The following is an 18,446-nucleotide window of genomic DNA, read 5'->3' as shown; positions in this document are numbered from 1 at the left end:
TTCAGTAGCTGCCAGGCTCCTGTTGTGCTAAAATGTGTCCAGAAGGTTGACAGTGAGTTTGCCGTACCGTTAAGTTGTTGTCCTGCTCAGCTTTTTGTGAAGGTCTCTACAGTCGAACCCTTTCTTCACACATGAATTCATGCAATGGGTGACACTCGGGCCCTTCTGATATACAGCATCATCACAAGAAGGTCCTGCTGGACCTGATGAGGGCCTGTGATCTGTACAACAATTATGCTCCTTCTGTCCTGTGCAGGTGGATTAGATTTGGTAGACCTTTGTACCAGAGGCATGGGAAGGCTGGGGGAGGAGACAGAGTGAAAGCATTTCTTAACAAGACCTGAGGAAGATTTTAAAAAAAGGAGAAGAGTGAAGACGATGAGAAGATCTTTGATAATCAAGTGAGAGTTTCTCTTCTCTTTGCCGGTAGGTATATGAAGAAATTCTGAGGCTGTCTGTGGTGGCCCTTGCATGTTTTGTTCTGTATGGATGTGGTTCTAAATAACTTGTCTTGGAAAGCACCAAGGAGCGTTACTGTCTGTAAGAGCTAGATGCTTACTGCTAGTGGTAAAGAAGGTGTGCCATTATCAGGCCATTCCATTGTGTCTTTCCAGTGTTAACTCTTACGGTGTTCTCTCTCTAGTGCACAGGGAGATCCTATTGACCAAATCTTTTATTTCTGATGTTTATGAAACTGGCTTCCTATGGATTTCTACCTGAGGAGCATCATTGTGTCTGGCAATATGAATTTAATGTAGAAAAAAAGATGCACCTTTCTTTTCTGTGTGTTTTTTCTTTGCATCCAAGGAACTCTTTTTTCTTTTTTTTTTACCAAGGAACTGGAAAGTCTTGGATTGCAGGTAAATATTCGGGAGAATGAATAAGACATGAACTGACAAAGCTTGATCTGAAAGTGATCAAGTGGAATCTTTAGTGACATTCATAAAACTTGGTGTCAAGCTTTTGTTTGTGATTTGTTGATGCCAGAAGCTATAATATTCTTTTAGGTTTGGGAAGGTGGACTTTGAGTGTGGTAGCTTACAAATTGTTCTTTCACAAAACTTTTTGACCTATGTCACTGCTTTTCATGCATTCTTTAGGTGGCATTTCTCATTTACTACTGAATGTGTGCATTACACTGTAGCATATATGCAAACTGCTCTTTAATTTTGAGAAAGATCCCTTGCAGTGAAGATACAGCCACTTGTGATGTTTTGAAACAAATAGCCAAGCCTTTGTTTCAGTTATTCATGTCTGGACTTGAGAGAGTCAACTAGAATAATTTTTGTGTGCTCTGTGCCATTATGCAGAGTGGCAATTAATGTCAGAGAAGGTTGAAATTCAGTGATTTGCTTGAAGAGCATCTATGTTTTTAAATAAAGTCTAGAGCAGTGGTGACAATGGTAGCCTAAGGCTCTGGTGACACGGGCTCAGGCTACTGTGACAGCTCTGAGCCCTTGTGTAATGATGGGAGTCATTTAACCTCTCTAAAGAGGACATGATCCCAGTGTGCACAGGGGAGAGGATAAATAGTTTGAAGGATACATATTTCAGAATCACTAGCCCTCTGGATGGACTTCAAAAAAAACAACCTCTGACTTTTTTGTGGAGATCCAAAAATATGCAGTGGATGCATGTTCCTGCTTTCCATGTTGGGCAAATTTTAAGACTATCTGCCACAGATACTTCTTTCCCCCAAAATTGTGTAAGTTTTGTGTAACTATTTGAAATTGAGCATCTGCTGTTATGGTAGTTGTATAGGGCACCTTCTGTAGCTGAGAGGGGTACAGCTCTTGCAGGTGATCTGTCTGATCTCTGTTGATTCGGTAGAAGCTTAGAAGCTTAAACTAAATCACATACAGGTGAGCATTTGAAGCTGGGTAAGACTAAATCCACTCTAAATAGCTGTGTAGTGGTGGATAGTGCAGGCACTGCAGAAAAGATGCAAGTTTCACCATTTTTCATGCATTTTAGAACTAGATGTATGTACTGAATATCTAGACATCGGTGCCAAATCAACTTTACTCTTGAGTGAGACTTAAAGTTCCTTTTATTAGGCAGACAAGCAAAAGACTTTTCTGGCTCTCCCTCTTGTATTGTGCACTCTTAATATTACTGAATCTTCATTTCATTTATGCATAACTGTACTGTTTTAGGAAAACTTTTTTTTTTTTTTTAAATCTCTGTCTTTTGCCAGCTTTGCCATTATGCATAGAAACCATTGGTTTCTGGTTGCTTAGAAATTTGGCAGTACAGGATGTTACCTTTCCTTTCCCCTCTTCTCTCTGTTTTGGCTCAATTATGATTATTATAGAGTGCTTCTGCTGTGAGTACTCTACAGAAATGCATTATTTTTCTCTGTGTAGTTAAGCCAGAATTAAATTGTGGAAGGGTTGGTTTTTTCTTTTGTTTGGGTTTGGTTGTTTGTTTTTTTTTTTTTTTAAATGAAGAAAGGTGAAAAAATACCAATATGTGACTTGGACAGAAGGAGAGTAATCTTAAGTATACCTTGTCATTACTGCAAGAAAGTAAAAGATTGCTTCTGTAAATCTGTAGGGCTCTTTTTTTGCTTCTGGTAGCAGCACATCCTTCTGATAATGGTGTTTGGCAGTGTTTTGCACTTTGTTAGTGGTGCATTGAAGTTAGACTTGTACTGACTTCCAAGTGTTGTCTTGTGGTAGACTTGAGGCTGCAGGCAGATGAGACCACTACCAGGGCATTCCCATCAGCTGTGTCCTGCTCTTGGGTTAATAGGCAGCAACACTGGGTAATTTCAGTGGTGCAGGATTAGGCCTTCTGCAGATGCTATTTGTAATAATTTCATTGATGAAAACAGGCATTCATGAACTTGTAACATGTCAGTAAGTAGTCACAGATAAGCTTTTAGTGATAGGAACTGGGAGCACACAGCCACAGAGTAAAGTATTTATATTGTCTTGTTGTAGGTGTTGTTGATGCAGCAAGATAGGCATCACAAGGTTCAGAAATTCAGAAGCTGATTTTTAAAAAGCCTAAGGCAGAAATCTCTCTATTAATTTTTAGAACATGGAATTGGAAGGTGTGATTGAACTTGTTTCTTTGTGTATATACAGTACTACTTTGGGTTTGATGTAAGCCTTTTTTTTTTCCCCAGTACATTTTTCTATTGATTTAAGGAGTTCACCTTGGCCTTGCCTAACATACAGCAAAAGATGTAATGATAAGCTATATTAGACAGTTAGACCTCAGTCTACCTCAAGATTTTTGGCAGGTTCTGTCAATTAAAATGAATCCTCCCTAAGGAGCAGGAATCTAGTTTTCTAAGACTAGGATGTAAAGTTGTGTAGTGTTTGAGCATATGCAGTGAGTCTTTGCATCTTGGCAAGAAGTGCTGTGTGGTAAGTTTTCAATGTCACTCTTGCATGTTGTTTGTGTGAGACTACTTTACTTGCCAGTGTCTGGTCATATTAGTGCTGTCACGTTCATTTTGTGAAGTAGGTGGTGCTGAAAAAGGAACCCGTATAGCACAATGGCAGGGGTGGAAGGGCAAAGAAGGCTGCAGTTTGAGGTGGAAAAACTGTCTTGGAGCACTGCTGTTGAATTAAGGCATGTATAGAATTTGTACTCAATGGCTCCAACATATGTCTAAACTGGAGGGTGCCTGAGACAATATGTAACTTAACTTGCATAAATCCTGGCCTTCCAAAGACAGACGATACTGTGCCCTAATTTCTTTGAAACTTTTAGTCTTTATGATGATCTTCTAATTTCCTCTATTCCAGTCCTGAGTAAGAATGCATTAGTTCCCCTTGTAAGTGCTTCTTCAGCATGTACTGTCAGTGAATTCCCAAAACTGTAATGTCTTCTTTTCAGAATGTGCCCAGTAATCTTCAGTATGTAATTGCTTTTGCTATTCCTGAATGGACATTTTGAAGAGAACGGGGGAAAGGAGGCAGCTGGGGGAAAGAGGAAATTTCTTCCCTTTATCTACAGGCTCAAATCAGTGTCTGAGTTAAACAAATTTAGGTCTGATGCTTGTTACTCCTCAAGTGTAACTGTTTAGTTACTGTTTGTGACTGACAGTATGTAGGGAGTTGCAGCACTGGCCCCTGTTCTTATCTTGCAACTTTCCCTTACTTTGTCTTTCTCTAGCAAGGAGAAAACAAAGGTTGTTCAGCTTTATACCATTATTACACGTGCGGACTGCAGTAACTTGTACAGAAGTTGTTAATATGGAAACTGAAATCTTAACTGAGGACTTGGGTTAGAATTTGCATATTTAAAAGTGGAGAAAGTAATTTCATGTGTAAAACAGAACCCTCATCCTGGTGTGGGTTTGGGCTTTTTTTGTAACATTTATGTCTGATTGTAGGAAAACAAAGGACTACAATTAATATGTAGACTGCCTAGTAAGATAGCTTTAAAATGTCACATAGAGTTAAATTCATATTATTAATATCCCTTGCCATTGCAATAGAGTCTTTAATTTCTATTTTTAAGAAGAAATTTTTGTCTCTGTTTACATCCAGTGTAGCTTGCTAATTTTAGGAGTGTGAACTCCTCATGGTTTAGTGAGACTAAAGTTTTAATAGCTGTGTCTGAATACTTGTTTAAAATTTATCGCTGTATGTTTCTATGTAGGGCCAAATATGTTGCTTATGATGTTGCTGTTTTGGTGACCAACAGGCTGATGGACTGATAAATACATAGTTTTATTAAAGTAACGTTAGTGAATTGGAAGTGGAAAGAAATTCTCATTCCAAGATAATTTTGAACAATCTGATGTCTTAATATACTGAATTATTGTATCAATGTGTTTTAATGCTACAGAGTTAGAATTGGCATGGAAGTACTGTATTTGAGCTGAGTTTTTGAAATTTCCATATAAGGGGCAGTGAACTTGCCATATAATTTAGAGCCAACACATGAAGCAATATCTTTATTTCCTTTAGTAATTATTCTTTGCTAAATTTGGGGAAGCTTTAATTTTAGAAGGGTAGTGGCCTGGTACCATCCAGTGCTGTGATTAATATACTCAGAAGATTCAGTTCTGAGTGCTCTGAGACTTTTGTGATAAAGTTGCGTCATTCTCTGAAATGTCTTTTCCTCCTGGGGCAGACAGATCTATCTGTTGTCATTATCTTCGCAATAGCAGTAAGATTTAGGAGTCAGTCATGTTAACAAAGGTACAAAGTGTCCTCAATTCAACAACTCATTTCCAAACACAAAAACCCCTCAGCATTATCACAGCAGATGTGCTTGCTTTTTTGAATGTTGAATACTCAGAAGTATTCCTTAGGCTAAGCTATGCTCAGCTTGCTTCTGCCTGAGCAGGCTTTGCATTGTTTATTCAGCCTTTTGTCATTTTAAAAAGGGAGAATGACTAAGATTATGCTTATGCATTATTTGAAATTGTAAGTTATATATTCTGGGTCACTTGTGACTTTTTTTTTTTTTTTTCAGAAGTGAACAAATTGACAATGTGAAAATATTGCACTGTTCTGATATTGGAAATTCCCAGAAGACACGCTTCTATTTTTAATCTCCTTATTCTGAATTATGTCAAGTCATGCCCCTGTTCCCACCAAGGCAATGGACTGTCTCTACTGTATAAAGCTCTTTTCTGGCTAGGTGTGTTCTTCATGCAACATGGCACTCTCAACTCTTTTTCCTAAATGGACTCAGAACTTTGTGTTATTGGTATGCTAGATATTACTCTGGCAGGTACCAAATGAAGTTTCCTAATTGCTAGACATTAATTTAAAATGACAAGTTTGCACCAAATACTACTATTTTCAGTAGTAACAATTTTAGACTTGCGGTTGTCTGTGTTTTGTGGGAGAGAAGAGGACAAGGACGTAATTTTATTGCCATGATATATGCCATTGTGTGTGTGTTATTTTATACATACACATATATATGCATGTATAAAATATTTAAAATATTTATAACCTTTCTATATGTATTTAAACCTTTCTTTTCCTTTTAGAAAAATGAGCACAAACAGAACTGAAGGATGAGTGTTTATCTTAGAAAATCTGGCTCTAGGGTTTTGTTTGTGGGAGAAAATGATTGTAAAATTACACCATGCAAAATGCATGGAATATGATAATTTTTCTTTTTTTTTTCTTTTTGTGGGATCTATATTTCATACCAGTTCCTGCAGTTTTCCATCTCTGGGAAAACTTATATAGAAATTGTAGTTTATCAACTTCATTATGAAAGGACAAAGTTGAGAGAATAGGGGTGAGTGCTATGAAGATTAGGAAGTCACTGTTAATCATTGTTCATCTGCAAGCTCCCACAAGAAAAGAGAATTTTATTGCTGTTGGCTCAGGACATATCCTCTTTTGGGATTTAATGGTCAGTATGAATTACAGTAGCAACATGTATTCGTTATTTTTATTTAAAACATTAGCGTTTCAGTGGCTAAACTGCTCCTACTCTTGCACGTGACACCATGACTTTAGCCAGAAGTCTCATAAATTGAATTGCATGTGAAGGTTGTAGTGCTGACAGTACTTAAGATTTGGTAACAAGGAACCTGTGCTATCATATCAGCATATATTTTTCATAACATTACAGAAAACCCAGAAACCCTCTAAGCAGCCCTAAAGGTTCCTTACATTACAGCTCTAAATCCTGTCCAGAGCTTTTATGAAACTGATGGATCACTTTTCAGATTCTTCAGGCATTTTTTTCCCAGTCTGAAGTGTGCAGATTTCCCTTCACCTCCTAGACTAACCTCTTCCTTCTCTTCCCTCTGCATCCATTTTACTTCGGAGTAATACATTCTTAGCTGTTTTGTGTCTTTAGGTTTCATCTCTCTTCAGTACCTTTAAATTGTTAAGAGATTCAAATACTTGTTTCCAAAGTATTTACTTTTTTTAATCCTTTAGAACTAGAAACAGTATGTTCCACTCTGTAAATAAAAAGAGAATAGGTAAATTCCTCAGCGAAGATAAACTGGGAATGAAATTAGCCTATTTAGGTTTATGCATAGAATTTAAATTGTTAACTTTGTCTTGGGTGTCTTGCCAGACACTGGTGTTTAAGAGTGGAGGCAGAATGGCAAATCAAAGTGAAAGTGTAGAGATGAGAGGCACTTGTAAAAAAACCCATGGACTTTGTCTTCAATCTTTGTGCTGGAGAGAAAACTGCAAGAGCTTAGCAGGACTAACCTCCCTTCAGAAGAATAGCAAGTGTAGGACCTCTTTACAAGAGAGAAGGGAATACTCCAAGTAAATAAAGGCCTTAGTATAACCTCAGTGACTTGGAAGGCTTTAAAGCAAATAGATCTTTGAGCAAATTTTCAAGGAGAGAATAATGAAAGACTTAATTAAAGACTTGGAGGTAAATAGAAAAAGAAATAAGTTTAACTTTTTGTTTAACCAGTGGTGGATCCTGCCAGTTAATATGGTCTGTTATCTTAGCAAAGGTAAAAACTCTGTCTGCGGAATTCCCCGTGCTTAGTGTGAGCGTGGCCCTGAGTCAGTCTTGCTATGGTGCTACGTAATAAACAGTATGTGGAGTTTTCACAGGAGACAGGGAAATAGAAGAGAGATGGGGTTAAAGATGGTTAATAATCTTGCAAAGCGCCTGTTATAACTTTCCTTTAGGAAAGAGAGCAAGTTCCTACTGTTAAATTAATTTTCATTTAGTGTATGTCATCCTGCACCTATGCGCCAATAACAAAGAGAAATGGTTAAAATAAAGTTGGGTGTAGAAGAGAAAGATCTAACTGCAAATAAAGGTAGTAAATCAAGATAAAATTTTTATTCATGGAATAATGATGTTCTGAAATTACTTTCCAAACTTAAGTAGCAGGAAAAATACATGACTTCTTTGAAAGGAAGCCCGATAAGTTTATGAATGTAACTTCAATGTTAGGAGTCAGGAATTTCCTTTAGGTCCTTTGTTTCTGTCCTGGAAATTATTTTACATGTTTCCTGAGGCTTTTGCATCATTCAGGTGTTAAAGTGAATGTATTCTGTCTAATGAATGTGACAGGAGACGAGTGACTTCAAAGGTAATGAGCCCAGACATCTTGTGAAAATAATTTTTGTGTGTCCTCACCTGGTACTTATCCATTCTCATAGGGAGTGAAAGTCAGACACAATTTGCTCATCCACTGGCAGGCCTGCTGGTCCGTCAGTAGGCGGATAGTTTAAGATTATCCACAGAATATGCTTTCTTGCCCACCTGCCGGGGCAGAAAGGTTATGCAAGGGACACTAATGAAGTTGGAGCCATTATAAAGGACAATTAAGGACACAGGAGGAAGCAGAAAATATTCCATAGCATTTTAGGGACTGAAGAGAATCTGAGGATACTGAGGTGTAGGGAGTGAGGGGATCTTGGAAGATGTTGCTGGCATTGTTGCTGTGGGAAATGAGTCTAAGGTCTGTATGATACTACGTTTCCTTGGTTTTGCTGAACTAATGCTCCTGCTGGATTATGGGGAATTATACAGCATACTGTCCCTGCAACTTCTTCTCTGTCAATTTCAATGTGTCCAAAGGAATACAGCAATAGTTCCACACTGTTAATCAGGCTGAGCTATGGCTCAAATCTTCAAAAGATAGTGGATAATTTTGCATTATGGAACACTTCAAAAAATTCCGTTTGTGGTAGAGAACTGTCAAGCCCCCTATCTTGTGCTTTTTCACACAAAAGAATGCACACATACTTGTATTTCAGTTCAAATGAAATTACTATGCTAAACTGCTTAGCTAACAATCCAATCCATTTAGTGGTAGGTAAGCCTTCATTTTGCTTAATGGTTTTAGACTAGAATACTATTCACTGTTGCCCTCTGCCCCAGCTGCTGGTCCTGATACCCTCCAGGTGTATCGTAAAAAGTTATATGCTGCTGGAGTTTGTAGCCTGGGTAACGTAAGCCAACCACAAGTTACTGTTTAAAAAATAGTAATGCTCTGTGAACATGTAGATGTTCTTGGCTATAGTGCTCATGAGTTCGAGCATTAAGCCACAGCCTGACAGAAGATTAATGTTCCAGGGACATTCAATCTATTATTAAAAATTGGATTGGCTAGACTTTGTGGGCATATGTGGTTTCTAGCAGTGATTTAGAGATGATTCTTGGAAAATTTATAAAACTTGTCATAGTAATTGTTGTTCAGCTGTCAATTGTCCATTGCAAGACAATTGGGTTGCTAGTGTCTTTAAAGCAGTTACTGGTATTTGCTTTTGAGCTGTAGAACTGTAGACAACTTGCTTAACATGCAGGCTGTGCTCAGGTATGAGGTTTCCTATTTAGCTTCTTTAGTAACCTTAGAAGCAGATGCCTGACTGCTGGTTCTGAACACAGTCTGATGCTGCTATCTCTGGGTTGACCATCAGTTTGCGTGTAACCAGGCCTGCAAAAGAGTTCTCTCTCTCTCTCTCTCTCTCTCTGTGGAAACAAATTTTTAATCATTTGAGGTCTCTTCTGCATTGCATTGCTAACAATAATGACACTCTTCAGAAGAAGTGTGGAGTTAATATGGGGTCAGGTTAGCCACCTGATGCATAACTGGTGCTTAATTCAGCTGCTGATCAAGTGTAACATGCCCTCTGATAGTGCCTATGACTACCATGGAGCTCTCCCACAAAAGGCGGTTTTATACTTTAACTTGAATGACATTTTCATATCAGCAGGGTACCGAAGAATTGACAAAATTTTGTTAATAGTGAAAGCTCTATTAATGATGTGCCCTAAATGCTTGGATGAAGGTGCTGTAGTGTGTCATATTGGAGTGTGCCAGCGAGAGCTCTGTAGGAGCATTGGGAAGCCAAGTTTGATGTGAACACAACATTCCAGCCAACACTTGTGCTCTTAGCAGCAAATAAAGTGGCTGGCGAAAGCACCGCGAAGGAAGGTAGACAACTTCAAAATAAGATGGTGTGCCCTTGTGAAGGCAAAACATGTTGAGTGAAGAAGCAGATATTGACAGCAGACCACTTTGATCTGCTGTGGTGCTTGGTTTTACTCAAAGTGCTTCCTGCCACAATTGATGTGCATGGTTATTCTTGTATCCACTGCATTTTGATGTGCCTGTTTCCTACCACACCATTGCCCTCTTCATTGAGAACAAGTGCCCTTCACTGAGAACAAGTGTCATAGGAAGTGTTTGTGTTGGTACATAGAGTACGTACCATTGAAATTTTAGAAGGGGCCTCATTCCTTTTTTTTTTTCTTTTTGACAGTTTCCATGGTTGCATTTGTTATTGGAAACTAAAATCTTGGGTTTTGGTTTTAAACAGTTATTGGTCTTGGGTTTTTTTCACGCATGTTCAGTGAAGTAATTTAAGATTCACAGAAGACTAGTGTTAACTATATTTGGGCACATGCTTTATGTGGCAGGGGATAAACAGAAAATTCTTGTCAATCCACATTTTTAATTCTCTCTCCAAGAACACAGCATGTTCATTGTTATCTAGTGGTTTGGGTTTTTTGGCGCACTGTTTGACAGTGTTTCATTGTCTTAAGGTGCATAGTATAGTGATGCTCCTGATAATTTTTTTGAGAATCTGGATTCATCCATGCTTGTGAACGCAAAAAGCAATTGATGTTAATCAAGTATTTGAAATGCCTTTCTGCACTTCTTTAGCTGCCACACAGCATGGAAGAATGGTGTTTACTGAAGTAGCTCTGGTTGCTGCTTCTGAAAATCTGGATCTAGGTGTCTGGACAGAGCTCTGGGGGTTTTCAGTATGCCTCATTCCTGAGCATGACATGAATATTTCACTTTCACAAGCACTGAAGCAAGAAAATCATGACCTTCATGAAAAATTAACAAATGTTGCTTTTTTTGGAATGGATTGTTGCATAGTATCTTACCAAGTGTTACGTGTTTAACAGCTTGTCTATGCTTGGTGCACTTTCATTTAAAAAAAAATTAAAAAAATCTGACTTTTAATAGGTGTTGGGCTTTGCTGCATACAAGGCTGGATATTGCAGATAACTTTTCAGTTTTTCCTTGCCAAACTTTAGACATCCATGTCAAGATTTGTAATCCGAAGAACTGAAGCTTCAGTTGATACAGAAATATCTTTTTTTCAGAATTTTCCTAAGCTATTTAGTGCAGGTACTTGTCCAGTGACTAGTTGATGAAAATCTCTTCTGTAAGTATATTTCATAGAAAAAAAAATAATAAAATCAGTAGAGTTTTAAAATAAGGTGGAGTGCTCAAGCTTAACAGTTAAAGTTGTAACCAACAGCTTGGGGTTCTTAAATCAGAAAATGTGCACAGAGGAGTCTCAACAGTGACAGGCTGTTGTGGCTTGATTTCAAACTGGAGTGCAATCACCTCTCTTCAGTGGTGAATTATTTAGGTATATAAGCCAATTCCAGCCTACCAGGATTTTAGAGGTAACTAGATGGCATTATTTGTGTTACACGTTTACTGGAGATATAAGAACAGTGTATGGAAATCAGGTTCTGCCTGCAGTCCATTTAAGCACTCTGGCTTGCATGCAATACCATTTTTCAAGTTATTCCTGTCAATATCCTGTAGTGATGGATGTATTTTTTGGTAAGCTCCATTCAGGTCATGGCTGGTGGGGAACATCACAGCACAATTGCTCTTTTAATGGGAGAGATGTGTGGCTCAAACCCTGCCGATTAATAATGTACTGCAAAAATGGTCCAAAATACAGTTTTACAGGAATAGGATAAAAATTAGACTCCACATATTTTATGGAAATACTGCAGCATGAGTAAGCTGCTGCTGAGCTAAGGAACGGAGTGTGTTGGACACCTTGTGTATTCCTCACCATCTTCTTTGATGAGCTGCTTGGGAGCCTGTGTTTCTGAGGTGTGCAATCTGATCAAGGCCTCTGCACCTCCCAAGGCAGGTTGGCCCCAGCACCGTAGGGACTCAGGGCAACAAGCTCCCTATTGAAGAATGACAAGAGTGAGTCCGAGAACACAAACAGCAGGCTAGCGTGCTCTCTTGCAGTGACAGCGCATTTCTTCAAAACACATCTGTGGTATGAGGACAGTTTTTCCCTTGCTGGGGCATGTCCTCACTGTCCTGCTGTCTTTTGTAATCTTTCCATAAATCTCAGGGTCCAGTGGCCAGAGATCTTCAGGAGAAGCAGAGGAATGCTGTTGTCGTAGCTGTCAGTTTGGTCCTTAGGGTATCTTCCTTGAAGCTGTGAGTTTGAACATGTCTTAAGCTGAAGAGAGCCTAGAACCCAACTGTTACTCCCTTGATGAACAATCTTAACCTGTAGGCTTGCTTATTGGTTATTTCTTTGTCATGCCTGTTGCTGAAGGCACATATGACTAAACACGTGATTCATCTTTGATGGAGTATTTCTCCCCCATTGATTTCTGCAGTGAAGAATGCCTCCCCCGGCCCTGTTATTTTACTATTATGAAGTAACTGCAAAGAAATCCCTGGAGAATGAGGGAATAAACTCTTCAGGAAAACAGGTTTTAAAGTATGTGAAATAACAGGAAAAGAATTCAGGAAATGACTGGCTAAGTGCCTCTCACTTGAACCAGTGACATTTCCCTTAGTACAAAGTCTTCAGGCTACCTACGTTAGTTCTCTTGCAGGTTTTTTAGAATCACTGCTCTGTTTCAATCAACTAAAATTGCTTTTGAAGTATTACTTACCATCCTTCCAATCTTTGTTATTTGAGTGGCACAAAAGCGAGACAAAAAGATGTTGGTAATTCTTTTCATTATACCACAGAGCTTTAATTTATTCTATTAATTGCCGTAAGCTTAAAAAGAAGTTTTAAAAAATGGGAAGTATATTTTATAGTGCAATTGCAATCATCTCCCCCTCATGCAGTGTCTACAGTACAGTGCAATGGTAGGTTTTAAAGCAGATGTTATTTTTGCTTGACAGGCAAGTGGCAGCCTGGATAGCCTCGCGAGTAGATTATGGCTAATAATAATTTATCATTTAAGCTTTCAATATTGGCTTGGGTTTGTTTGGGTTTTGGTTTGTTTGTTTTTAATATTTGATCCCTTTCATACTTTATTTGGCTTCTGAGAAGTGACGCCACATACACAAGAGGCTAGAAAGGAAAAGGTTTCTTCCAGGCACTGGCAGGCTGATGGAGAAGGCTGAGTGTCAGAGCTTGTTACGTGGCTTACAGAGCTGCTTGTTCTGCATTCACGCTGGTTCTTATTTCTGCAGCTGCATCATATTGCTGATGTTAACTTCCTGTTACACTCCTAGAATTAAAGCTGTTGTAAAGTTACGTAAGCTAAAGAGTATCTGTGTGTTTCATAAAGCATCTTTTGAGAGACTGAGAATGACCTACTGGAAAGATTGTGTTTGCATTATTTTCTTCAAGTTTCCTAATATGAATGGATACTGATATGATTTACAGGAAGTTGTACCACTAACGTCAAATTATATGCTTCTGTTATAAATGTTATAAAGCAAGATCTCAGCTTCAAGACCCCTTGGTTCAGAGATGAGCAAAATCTAAATTGAGTCAGGAAATTTTGGAGAGTAGGTAGATCCTGCACAAGCTCTGGTAGAGGGGAAGGTACCCACCTATTACAAAGTATGTAGATAGGAAAGTGGGAGGGAAGCAGTGACAGAGAAGGAATGGAGAACTGAAGAGTTCACAAAAAAGTATACAGTGATAAAGGAAGGGTGGTAAGGGGAAAAGCCTGATCTCACGTGAGGTAGAAACTCACACAAGCTTCTGCCCGCGTGAATCAAACTCATGAACTTGTGCATAACCAGTAAGCTGTGATTTGAAGGAAAGTCCTTGTATGTGGTATCCTCCCATCTTCCAGTAAAGAGCAGAACAGGTCCTGCAATGTCCTCCCTAAGCTTAACACTTAGAAAAATTCCAAGCCTTTCTTCTCTTTCTGCTTCACCCAAAATAGCGACTGTTTCAGCTTCCATCTGCCAAAGTGGCTACCATCATCATTCGTGGATGCCAGCCATACCATGGATGAGATAAAGTGAAGACATAAGAGCCTAGGTTATGATTTGCAGGTAGCAGAATCACTATGTGCAAGGTGTTAGATGCCTGTGGTATCAGACTGAGGATGAAATTTCACCTGAGGTGGCTGCAGAAGCTATGTGACATCTAAATGTAAGCGTAGATCAAGTGTCTGTGGTTGTCAAAGACACAGTTTGTTTACTTTTGCCCTAACAGGAGTCCTAGAATGTTTCAACAATGAAAGCAGTTGTGATACTTGATCCTCTGTGGGTGGGAGATCATAAAATCTTCATCTTAGGAACACATGCTGAGCAAGTTCAGGAGGCAACACTGACCAAAAGGAAAATAAATAGATCATGTTCTAATCCTTAGAACTTGTGATTGGTTTGAAAGAATAATGTGGTCATTAGGTTTTGTTCTTTTCATCTCTGACTCATACATCCCACCAGTGTGTCTGTGTGCTGGGGGGGGGGGGGGCAAATTCTTATGGAGCTGATTGTTTAGTACATCTGGCATGACTATCTCAATGCAAGCTTTGAGATATAGTTTGTCACTGGGGCTTCTCTTGCAACTAGTGGCGTTTTTCTAGGATTTGTCTTTTTGCAGGTCAGAAGTACAGCTCAAATCATTCTGGCAGGTTGTGCCAGAGACAGGTATCTAGAACTACTAGCTGTAACTTTTAAATTATACTATTAACAATGAGAACTCTTCAGAAGGTGATCATAAAGGCATAATACCGCAACTCTGAAAATTTTACTCTCAAAGTATTTTGACCTTGCTAGACTTGCCCACTGTAAGGGATACTGGCAGGCTGCAAGTCTGTAGGTTGTGATTTTATGTACATTTAAATGTAGTAGTCTCTTACATGACCAATCTGTAAGTGCATCTACTGAATCCGTTAGATTTTCTTTTAGTTGCACTATGAGATTTTGTCTGACTTGTAGTTGGGTCTCAGCGTTCTAGGCTGTAACAAAATTTCTCTGGTTGGGTTAAAACTTACATAGTGCCTACAGTGGCGTTGCTGCGTGTAATGAAACTATACACCTTCTGGAACAATGCTCTCTGCAGAAAGATTTGTTTCCTTTCCCTACAGATAATAGTAAAACTGTAAGAAAACTTTTGATCAGTTCTGACAGAAGTTTCATCCCTAATACGTTAGGTAATCAAATATCACAATGTTGTGATATTTTAAACATAGTAAGAACTTTTCTTATCTGTTACCTTATGTGACCCAGAAGCCATCTAGAGAACTTAAAAGGCAGTGTTAAAATGGTATAATTTTTTTATTACGCTGCGTCATAAGTGTCTTTGGTTATCTGCACTCTTCTAACTCCCAACCCCAACTCTGCATGCTAAACTAGAATATATGCACAGTATTATGCATGAGTCTTGTAAAACCTGTATTGTGAAGTCACTATCAGAAACTAAATGCACTTCACCACACTAAGAGGAGTAAAAGAGCTTTTCAATAAAAAGCTAAATAAATGACAAATAGTTGTTTTTACTAGTCTATTTTAAACTACTTTAAATGTGCTTCAGAGTTGTTACATGGATATACTACACTATAGTGGTCCCAGTATCTGTGGCTAGGCAAATCTGAAAATATTTGAACATATAGCTGCTTTTATTGTGGCGAATCTTTGGCTTTCAGCTAGCAGACAGCCCTAAAAGGCTTTTTCAATAATTTTTACTCTATCTTTTGCTTTCAGGCTATATGTCTATTGTCTATAAATTGTTAAATTACGCAGAGGAACATAACACCTGGTGTGTTTATTTCTGTACTGACTTTTTTTCATAATGCTCTTATTAAAGCAGTAAATGAACAAGAAAGATAATCAAAAGCAAGTAAAAAGCCTACAGACCAAATGGGATGAATAATTAACTACATCAGTTTATTCCATAAAGTTAAAATAACATAGTGTTGCTTGGTTAGTACCAGAATTATATGTAGAGACAGACTTTTAAAATCTGAATATGGAGAGCAGACCAATTAAAGAGGTGACTTGTCATTTGCTCTTTTATTTTGGGGGTGGGAGGGAGGGCAGAGTTCTTCCATTCATGTTTGCATGGCAGCTTTTTGGCCTGTGCAAATCACTGCAACTCATTGAAGTTTCCCAAAGCATTTAATGAATGTTTGCAAATCTCCAAGCTTCCTCCCTAGCTGACGTGGAATGTAAGTCATTCAGGCCACCTTGAGTTGCTGAAATGCTAGGTATTCTTTTTAGTTTACTACCTATTTCCCCTCCCACCTCCCCCTTTGTTTTATTATAAGAAGTGTTAAGTGTACTAGACTGTCAAAAGCTTCTTGATGCAGCAGCAAATACAAATTGTTCTGGGAAGGGACTCTCCACTATCCATGTGGCTCCTGAATTTTTGGCCTTGGCCACAGTTGCGAAACCTGGATATATGATGTGGAATTTTTGGTGAGGTGATGGGTAAAAGCACTCCTTAGGAATAATGGAATTGAAGTTGAGGCATGACAGACTTCATGGATAAGCAAAGAGCAGTAGTTGAAGGGAAGAGCAGGACTTGCTTGAGGAACTATTGGCAGCATTGGCTTGTGAAAGAGCTATGGTGTGATTTATGGGTTTCTCAAACTTGTCAAGTAACTGACTACAGAAAGTGAGAATATTTGTCAGTCTGTTTCTTTAGGAAGAGCACCTGGAAAATGTTTTTTCAATGTGTTACACAGTATAGAATATTAATTCACTGTGTGGAAGTTGTAATTAAGCTAGCATCATTTGGCTAGTCTCACAGGAGGCATATTTTTGAGGGTTTAGTAGTGGATATAGAGCTTCATGTGCATGTTGAGACCACTAAATATCTGATTTATAGATGGTAGTTTATGCAGGTTAAATTACTCTAAGGACATGACCAAATGAGAGAGAAAGGGAAAAAATATTTACACAATTCTCTAATGCCTTGATCTTTTAAAATGAGTACTGTGTTTTGGGTTTTGTTTTGCTTTTCCACTTTCAAAGATATGAGATCTCCTGTGTTGAATGTTAGGCTGTTTATTACAGGATTCTGGAGCCTGTAGCCAAGCAGAGCTCCCAGCTCAGGTACGGAGCTCTGGCTCAGTGCAGTGCCAGTAACCATGGTCAGGCTCCAAGGACAGCATGACTCTTGTCTGCTTCCTTTCCCACTGAGCTCCGCTTTGTTCCTTTTTTCTGTGCTGTTGCTATGACTGAATATGGTAATATGTTTATAAATCTTTTACACCAAAGCCAACTATGTGATAAAGCATATCCTTTTAGGCTGTCTGAATAGAAACTTAAGAGAGAAAAAAATAGAATCTATTTAGAAAGTTCAAAGGAGAAGGAGTCAGGCAGGCTAGGAATGGAATACTGATTGCGGCTTCATTTCTAATCAAATCGTATTGGGGAATAGACCGCTAACATCTCCACAACTCTAAAAATAGGAAAATCTAATATGAGTTTAATAGGTAGAAACTAGCATTAGAAGACAATTGGCAACTAGTGTTTGTGTCTATATGCTTTTGAGAAACCCTCTGTGTTTAGCTTGACTGTAAGCTGAACACATGCCATTTTCTGAATGTAAGCATGAACACATGCTTACTACAGTATTTTATGGCCTGTGCTCTTGTTTCAGAAGTGCATAATTATTATTGCTATCCTAGTCTAGCTAACATGAGTTATGGCTATATAAGAATCTGAAATATCTATTTGCTTTATGAAGTTTTTGTTAGATATAATATGAACAACTCCTGTTACTACTCCTGCTTAGACAATATAAGTAACTTTATGTTTCTTCATAGCATGTGAAGCTTACCAGCAATGCTGGAAAAGATTCTCAGGGTAAAACACAGATCTATACTAATGTCTAACTTCAAAATTTTGGTTTTATAATATGTATTTATACCAGTTGACTTACTGATCACTGTGGATTTAATAGTACACACTACTGAGGATATATCAAAATGCAAATTGTTCTGGAATAGTCTGAATTTCCTATATCTCCTTCTTTAAGACTTAAGAAACATTAATGCATAGATTGGCAATTTTTGTAAATCTTTGTAAGTATTGTACCAGGTAAAATATATCCCAGATAAAAAACATAAACTAATTTCAGATAAAAAGATGAAGTTGCAAAGATTAGATAAGTAAAAGCAAGAAGGTAAGAGGAAAGATACAACTGAAAAGAAAAGTATAAAAACTTAGAGAGTGAACAAGCACATAACTGTCAGTGTAGATATTATTTCTGTAATAAGCTATACTTGGTTTTATTTATGTAAAGTTGTCTGTACTAAAATATTCTAAAGACAATATGAAGGTTTCCTCTTCCAAAAAATCTCAGTTTGATTAGCCAGTGGTCCTCGCTGATATGAATTGACAAGTTTGCCTGTTTTGTCTTTGGACTCTAAATTATGGTTAGTATGGCATCTGGCCATATAAACACAGAATCATAGAATCGTTTTGGTTGGAAAAGACCTTTAAGATCATCAAGTCCAACTGTTAACCTAGCACTGCCAAGTCCACAACTAAACCATGTCCCTAAGCACCACATCTACACGTCTTTTAA

The 18,446-nt window shown here is 38.2% G+C and overlaps 1 protein-coding gene across 5 annotated transcripts in view; it reads left to right on the top strand.

Annotated features, from left to right (window-relative positions):
* The window catches only part of TMCC3 (transmembrane and coiled-coil domain family 3), a 147,187-nt gene that overhangs the window by 109,197 nt on the left and 19,544 nt on the right, over positions 1-18,446 (top strand). Inside the window, exon 1 of one of the 5 annotated variants that reach the window (XM_054811831.1) lies at positions 334-426. The exons of the other annotated variants lie outside the window; for them this stretch is intronic. The gene's annotated coding sequence lies outside the window, so the exon portion shown is untranslated. Of the gene's footprint in view, positions 1-333; positions 427-18,446 lie in introns of those variants that run through there. 5 annotated transcript variants of the gene reach the window in all.

The sequence above is a fragment of the Grus americana genome, chromosome 1 (assembly GCF_028858705.1).
Source record: "Grus americana isolate bGruAme1 chromosome 1, bGruAme1.mat, whole genome shotgun sequence".
NCBI lineage: Eukaryota > Metazoa > Chordata > Aves > Gruiformes > Gruidae > Grus > Grus americana.
This window is presented reverse-complemented; position numbering and strand designations above follow the sequence as displayed.